This window comes from Penaeus japonicus, unplaced genomic scaffold (genome assembly GCF_977035675.1).
Source record: "Penaeus japonicus unplaced genomic scaffold, GWHDUDI00000001_assembly GWHDUDI00000011, whole genome shotgun sequence".
Taxonomy (NCBI): domain Eukaryota; kingdom Metazoa; phylum Arthropoda; class Malacostraca; order Decapoda; family Penaeidae; genus Penaeus; species Penaeus japonicus.
In genome coordinates, this window is record NW_028234413.1 from 16,040,224 (window position 1) to 16,047,723 (window position 7,500).

A 7,500-nucleotide genomic window follows, 5' to 3' on the forward strand; every position below is an offset into this window, starting at 1 on the left:
AGAAACATCTAATAATTGTATAATTATCTAACAAAGAAGATACTTAATCTAGCAGCATAAAAAGCCCAACCTTTGAACAGGCACAGAATACCAAGCAGCAGTATGACCAACGCCAAAACTACAGGTAAACAAACCCAACGACCCCGCCATTTTCAAAACAGACGATTTCCGTTAACTCACTCTCTCCCCCTCCTTTCCCTTCGCCATTTCTAACATCTCACCTGAGTGGCTGCAATCACGCTCTGATCGACGGCCTCCAACTGCTAATGACAACAGGAAAGGTCACATGACAATCCGGTGAGATTTTCCCAGCTTTTGTCATCGCCATGGCGGACTGGAACATGGTGCTAGTTTTCTCTCTTCCCCTTTCTCCCTCTCTCTGTTTCGAGTTCATTGTTTCTTTACCTTGTGTACATCCTTCTTTGTTTAATTCACTCTTTTCCTGTGATTCTCGTTTTTCTTTTGGGACTTGCTGTTGATTAGAAAATTGGATTGAAAAGGAGAAAATTACGAACGAGAGTCCCTCCTCCTCCATTTCGTCCTTCACTGGTTTAACGATGTTATGACGTCCTTGTGTCATTAGGTATATGACGTTATGCTGTCTTCTCATTGTCTTCCGATGAGGATATGTATTTCCTGCCTTTATTAACGCTTACATCATCTGATCACGGCCTTCCAAATAGCATTTTTTCTCCACTTCAACGTCCCCCATATTTGATTGTCGGTAAATATCTACATCCAAATAATTGTCGCATCATAAAAAAATGAGCTACTGATTAATCCGACACGCACAAACTCTCATCTCGTATGCATGTATTTTCTTTGCTATATTCATCTTTCTTATCTTCGCAATCCTTGCAATTTAACTTCCCACAATTCCTGATACAAATTATCTGCAGAATACATAACTATTCAGCAAGCCATCAGTAGCATTAATATCCCTCTATCTCTCTCTCTCTCTCTCTCTCTCTCTCTCTCTCTCTCTCTCTATATATATATATATATATATATATATATATATATATATATATATATATATATATATAAACGCAGTAAATCGTTGAATAATAATGTGTTAACATTTTTTTCTGCCATAATTTCATTATTTCCTTCTGATTCCTAAAAGTAAATAAAAAAAATGAAATAGGCTACAAGACAGAACTCCATCGCCACGAACAATCTAAAAGAAGTTTCGTAATGAACGGAAACATAAGATGAGAATCCTAGAGTCCAAGGTTAAGACGCAAGAAAACGTCATGCAGAAATGGAAGGATTAGAGGGAGAAGAAATTATAATGCAATTACTGCATGATTGGCTGTGAATGACATGTGACAGGCAACCTCGGAAGAAAACGGTAATAAAAAAAATAAGAAGAAGACGGAAATGAACTTCAGAGAAAAGAAGAATAAGTTAAAAGACACAAATGCCTTTAGAAAAACAAATTCAAATGTAAGGATTTGTGTAAAATATAATCACATTCCTACAATACATTAACTTCATAATCTTAATGTAATTCATAATCTTAATGGAATGTAACGGAAACTCGGCTAACCTCATATTCTAAACAACCGAAAATCCATGCCAATTCTGTACTCTCTAAACACTTTACTTCTTAATGATTCTATTCGCCTGCTTATGAATGGGTACTTACTGTTAATAGAGGCAATAAAGTCGAAAGATTAGTTACTTCGTGAACGCGGTTGCATTGCAAGTGATCATTTTTACCTGTGGAGCCGATGCGGGATCCATAAGAAACCGATATTCAGCGCAGATTTTCCTCCCTCGCACTCTCACTCTCACTCTCTCTCTCTCTCTCTCTCTCACACTCTCTCTCTCTCTCTCTCTCTCTCTCTATATATACATATATATATATATATATATATATATATACATATATATATATATACACAGATATACATATATATATACATATATATATATATACATATATATATATATATATATATATATATATGACATTCATCTCTCTCTCTCTCTCTCTCTCTCTCTCTCTCTCTCTCTCTCTCTCTCTCTCTCTCTCTCTCTCTCTCTCTCTCTCTCTCTCTCTCTCTCTATACACACACACACACACACACATCATATATATTAAATATATATTACATATATCTATCTATCTATCAATATATATATATATATATATATATATATATATATACATATATATATATACACACACACACACACACACACATCAGTTGATTGGCACAAAATCAGATTTAAACAATAATAAAAACTAAATAATGCCACAAAACCTGAAGTTCCAGAGCAATGAGTCAGTTCTAAACATCCGTCCTTCTTACGGGGAAGTACACTGAACATTAACGCCGCTGGAGGCCTTACTCAAAAGCTCAGGCATTCAATGGCATTCACTTCATTCATATATTTTTTCTATAGACAACTTTATCAAAATGCAATTATTTTCTAAAGTCAGCATCAGTGTGTCTTTAAACGCTTCACACGGGATAAACAGTAAATACGAAGCGGATATATACATTCTGTCTTCAAAAAGTAAATAAAATAATATGCATCCATCTCTTAATACGTCAAGCGCGAATACCACTCGATGAGCTGGCTGTTCTCATTGACAGAATCTATATCACTCGGCAGGGGGACCTACTTTGGGTTGCCAATACACACATGCATATATACATGTATGTGTATGTATATGTATATATGTAGGTATATGAATTATTGCTTAAACTGATGTTGCTACAGTTGAGTAAACGGACCGAATGTTTTTGCAATTTTTGTGAGGTCGTTCAACTGGGTTCGTTTATGCTCATCAAAAATCCAAGGATAAAGAAATGCGAAAAGACAAACGATGATCATTGCGACTCGCTTAATGCAGAGCCATTGTGGCTGTACGCGAGTTTGTCTGCGTTTGTTCAGTGCTGTGTATTGAAGCGCAAGGAAACGGTCAATTCGCCTTTCACCAAAAATCGGACCTCGTAAAAACGGTTAATCACTTTCTCTGTCTGTCTTCGCTCTTTTTTTCTTTTTTTTCTTTCTTTTTCTCTTTTTTTAAGATATTCAGTTATCTTTCTTAATCTTTTGTTTTCGTACATGTTGAGATTTTTTTTTATTCTAGACGTCGTGTTTGTTGCATCTATTCGACCCCAGCGGGATTCATGTGAGAAATCATATTTTTATACATTCTCTCTCTCTCTCTCTCTCTCTCTCTCTCTCTCTCTCTCTCTCTCTCTCTCTCTCTCTCTCTCTCTTTCTCGCTCTCTCATTCCCTCTCTCGCTCTCTCATTCCCTCTCTCACTCTCCCATTCCCTCTCTCACTCTCATTCCCTCTCGCTCTCTCATTCCCTCTCACGCTCTCTTATTCCCTCTCTCGCTCTCTCATTCCCTCTCTCGCTCTCTCATTCTCTTTTTCTTTCTCTATTTCACGCTCTCGCTCTCAGTCTCTCTCTTGTTCTCGCTCCCACACTAACTTTCTCGCTTGCTCGCTCACTCCCTCTCACTCTCTCCTTCTCCTTTTCCCTCTCCCTCTCTCCTCCTTTACCCTCTCCCTCTCTCCTCCTTTACCCTCTCCCTCTCTCCTCCTTTTCCCTCTCCATCTCTCCTCCTTTTCCTCTCCCTTTCTCTTTCTCCTTTTCCCTCTCCCTCTCTCTCCTCCTTTCCCTCTCTCCTTCCCTCTTTCCCTCTCTTCATCTCTCTCTCCTTCTTCCCCTCTCTCTCTCTCTTCTCTCTCTCCCTCTCCCTCTCGTTCACCAGAACTTCCGGCCTTCGCGAGCAGACAGGTTTCTTATCTTTAATTCAATCGTCGTTTTCATGTTTTTATTCCATTTCCTGGCTGCTGAGTGTGCTTCAGATTCATGCTCATGAATGGCTCATGAGTCTTGGGGGCAAGTGGAGTCTCTGGAATGTATTTCTTATTTTACGTTTTTTCCCCGAAAGAGTTATAGCTTTCTTGGTCGTTTATCATTGTTTTTTTTTTCTTCCTTCTGTGAAAGTTCGCGGTATTAGTCCCTGATTTTAAAGTCATGTTTGAAAAAAAGGTGTCTGGTTTAGGTTTATAGGAAGAAGTTCATTTAACTTGCCGGGCCTCCATTCCCGTGTTATTAATAACGTGACCTATTACTATGATCCATTTATACTACGGATTGTATTGCACGTGCTGACACAGTAGCCTACCATGCATCCTATTATTTGTATTATCACAGTAACTTTGATACAATGACATATTTGCTTATCCAAACGCCGTAGAAGGCACTTCAAACTTATACAAAAAAAAGTTAAAATCAAATAAGTTCTCTGAGCTATAAATGTCTCTGCCCTAATCACATCACATCTAACATGCTTTCTAACCAAAGCACACACAGACTGACATGCACCCTCCGTTCCCGACAACAGATACTCACTTTCCCACTATACACGCGTACACACCTTAAAGCCACTCCTCATTTTGGCAGACAACAGCAACCAACCCAACCTAACCACCTTAAGCCTTTTCTTTCCGTCTTAACATGCACTGTATCCTAAACCACCAAAGTCACCACCCTCCATGCATGCCTTAACCCTTTCATTTATTTTACAAATCTCCTTTTCCACCAACCACAACCCTTAAGTAGGAGGTTCTTCAACCCCTTACCCTCCCACGAAACCCCCCCGTCAACAACACGTAACTACGAAGCTCCTGAACTTTTAACTTACAAACCTCTTTTATTTCAGACAGCCCAAAACCCCAAAAGAAGATGCTCCTCAACCGTAAACCTCTTTAAAAAGAAAAAAAAAATCTGTCAACCACAACCTTTAAAGGCACCCTTCAACATCCTTTAAAAAAATCATTTCCATCAACTAAAACACCTTTTACGAAATTTCTCAACCTCCTCCACAACCTCACGGGAGCCCTTCTGAGAGTCATCAACCCCCGCTCAACCTCGCATGGGTTCGATTCCATTCTGACCTCGTGGATCCTTAACCTCAAGACACTTACCGGACTTCTTGCTTCATTCTTCTTGCCTGTGTGTAAGTGGGTGTGTGGGCGGGGGAGTGTGTGTGTGTGTGTGTGTGTGTGTGTGTGTGTGTGTGTGTGTGTGTGTGTGTGTGTGTGTGTGTGTGTGTGTGTGTGTGTGTGAGAGTGAGTGAGTGAGTGAGTGAGTGAGTGAGTGAGTGAGTGAGTGTTTGTGTGTGCGTCTGCGTCTGTGTGCATGAGTGTGTATGCATCTCTCATCGTTTAAATATTATTTACTTACTGGCTAACTTTCTGTTCGTAGGTTTCATTTGTATGCATGAAGTTTGCATCGTCGTAAAAAAACAACAATAATTTTCTCTTTTCAGCAACCGGAGGGATCTGTAGTTCGATCATGCAAAGTCACCGCCGTTCATACTCATTCCATGCAAAAACTACCCGTTAATGCAAAAGAGCAATCTATACAACAGACTGCAATACATCTAATGTCTTTCTCGTCCGTAACCGAATTACATGTACATTTTTTCGCAATACTTACATTGTCTCGTCGATGCCGTCGGTATAGACAACGTTCCACTTTGGTAATTATGTTTCCGGAATATAATTCGTTCGGAGAAATGGGGTTATAACACCACTTGAAGCTTATCACACTTTCTTTCTGTCGGGTTAACCAATGAGTAATTGCTCCACACAAACACTTAAATACTCCAACATGTACATGTAATGTACAGTAACTTTCGTTTTTCAGATGTCAAGGTAAATCGTACATCGGGTTTACATGCAGAGCACTTATTGCCAATACAAGCCTTGTTTTAGTAACACTATTTTCTATTCATTCTTACTCAAAAACAGCTGACTAGATCAATCAAGATGTTATGTACTTTTTGCAACACTTCCAACAGATCCAGCGGTAAACATCACAACAACAGAGTCTGATGACGCAAACGCGAGAATCTTTGGTAGCGCTAAAATACTCGTAGCCTCAACACACTTTGGTAGCGTAACACTAATATAGCCTCTTAACACTTTGGTTGCGTGAACAAATAGCCTCTACGCACTGTGATTGCGTGAACACGTATATTCCGTGGACACTGTGAACAAGCATGCATCGGACACTGTTAAGACCATCGCCGTAGGTGGCGTGAACGGCACAGCTCGAGCGCACACACTCGGGTAGTCTCCCACACGGGCGGGGTCGACGCGGTGCAAGGTGCGTCCGCCAGCGTTACCACAGGTGAGCGAGGTGGCCCGGTACGGCGGCGGTCATGCTGACGAGGGCGGGCGCGCGTGCACACTGCCGAGCCGCCAGCAGCCACCAGGCACCGCGGTTGTCAACTCGCGCTCAATGCTGCGCGCGCAACTAAACTCTACGGATTGTTACACTGATAGATGTAACAAAAACCTCAGAGTTAAAACCCGGGTAAACATAACAATGCTCGGTTATTTATAGGACATTTCCTCGATCCGTTTTTTATTCTGAAAGGTGAGTCGAGAACTTTCACATAACACTACCGGGTCGAATGTGCAACAGGAGGCCGGCGATGCACTGGAGGTAATCTATATTGCAGAACTTCCAATCTTCTATGAAACCTGTTGCTGGCAAAGGTCATGGTTAGTGGCCCTCGCCCTGTTAGAATCCAGTTTGTATAAAGGATTCTAGACGTACGCATGCGATTGTTGCTCCGAAGTTTACAAAGGGGGCGACCGGCTTCGGGAGCAGGAGGATGTCATTATCAAATTCCGGCTTTCGAAAAGTGCCTAACCAAAGTTTTCAAAAATTACACGCAGACACAAGGCTGTGCAAAGGGGCGCGTAAACACACGTTAGAATGTTCAGATAATACACTAAATCTGAACTCTTTGCCTTTTCGTATTGTGAATATCTTCATGTACAATATTGCACCGCGCCCTGGATTAATATTGAAAAGAATAACAACTCAAAGCAGTAATAGCAGTAAGAGAGTAATAGCAGTAGCAGTAGTAGCAGCATTAGAAGTAAACAAAGGCTTCCACATTTTACCAGACCGCAATTTTAGCACCAATGCGGTCTAGGGTTGCATACTGCACCTTCTCAGAACTTCCTGGTGTCACTCAAATAACAATAACTTGCATCTGACCTTTGCTCTCGTTACTATAACCTAGTCTCTGGCATCTTACAGTAGTGCCCGGGTTAGTTATAGAGGCACTATAACAGAGGTAACTTTACGCAAGGATGCATATAACAACTAGAATTAATGTTTACGATAATTCAGTGAAACAATTGGTGAAACTTGAGTACTAATAACGTTAATCTTACCAGTGACAGAACCTGGACTATCAAGAGCAATGGTAATAGAGGAACAGTAATAGTGGTAGTAGCAGCAGCAGCGGCAGTAGTAGTAATAGTAGTAGTAGTAGCAGTATAAACCAATTAATTAATTTGCCAACTTTGATATCCAGCTTTAAATAAATTATGTTTGTCGCAGTAACGCCTTAGACGCAACTAGCATTCTCCGAGCGAACGACACTAAGAAATAAAACGATATTTACGAACAGTTCCAGAAACGAAATAAAGTTCTT

The 7,500-nt window shown here is 40.4% G+C and overlaps 1 protein-coding gene across 6 annotated transcripts in view; it reads right to left on the reverse strand.

The window, feature by feature from the left end:
• The window catches only part of stet (rhomboid serine protease stem cell tumor), a 481,226-nt gene that overhangs the window by 376,162 nt on the left and 97,564 nt on the right, over positions 1-7,500 (reverse strand). Inside the window, exon 1 of one of the 6 annotated variants that reach the window (XM_086541661.1) lies at positions 5,481-5,630. The exons of the other annotated variants lie outside the window; for them this stretch is intronic. The gene's annotated coding sequence lies outside the window, so the exon portion shown is untranslated. Of the gene's footprint in view, positions 1-5,480; positions 5,631-7,500 lie in introns of those variants that run through there. 6 annotated transcript variants of the gene reach the window in all.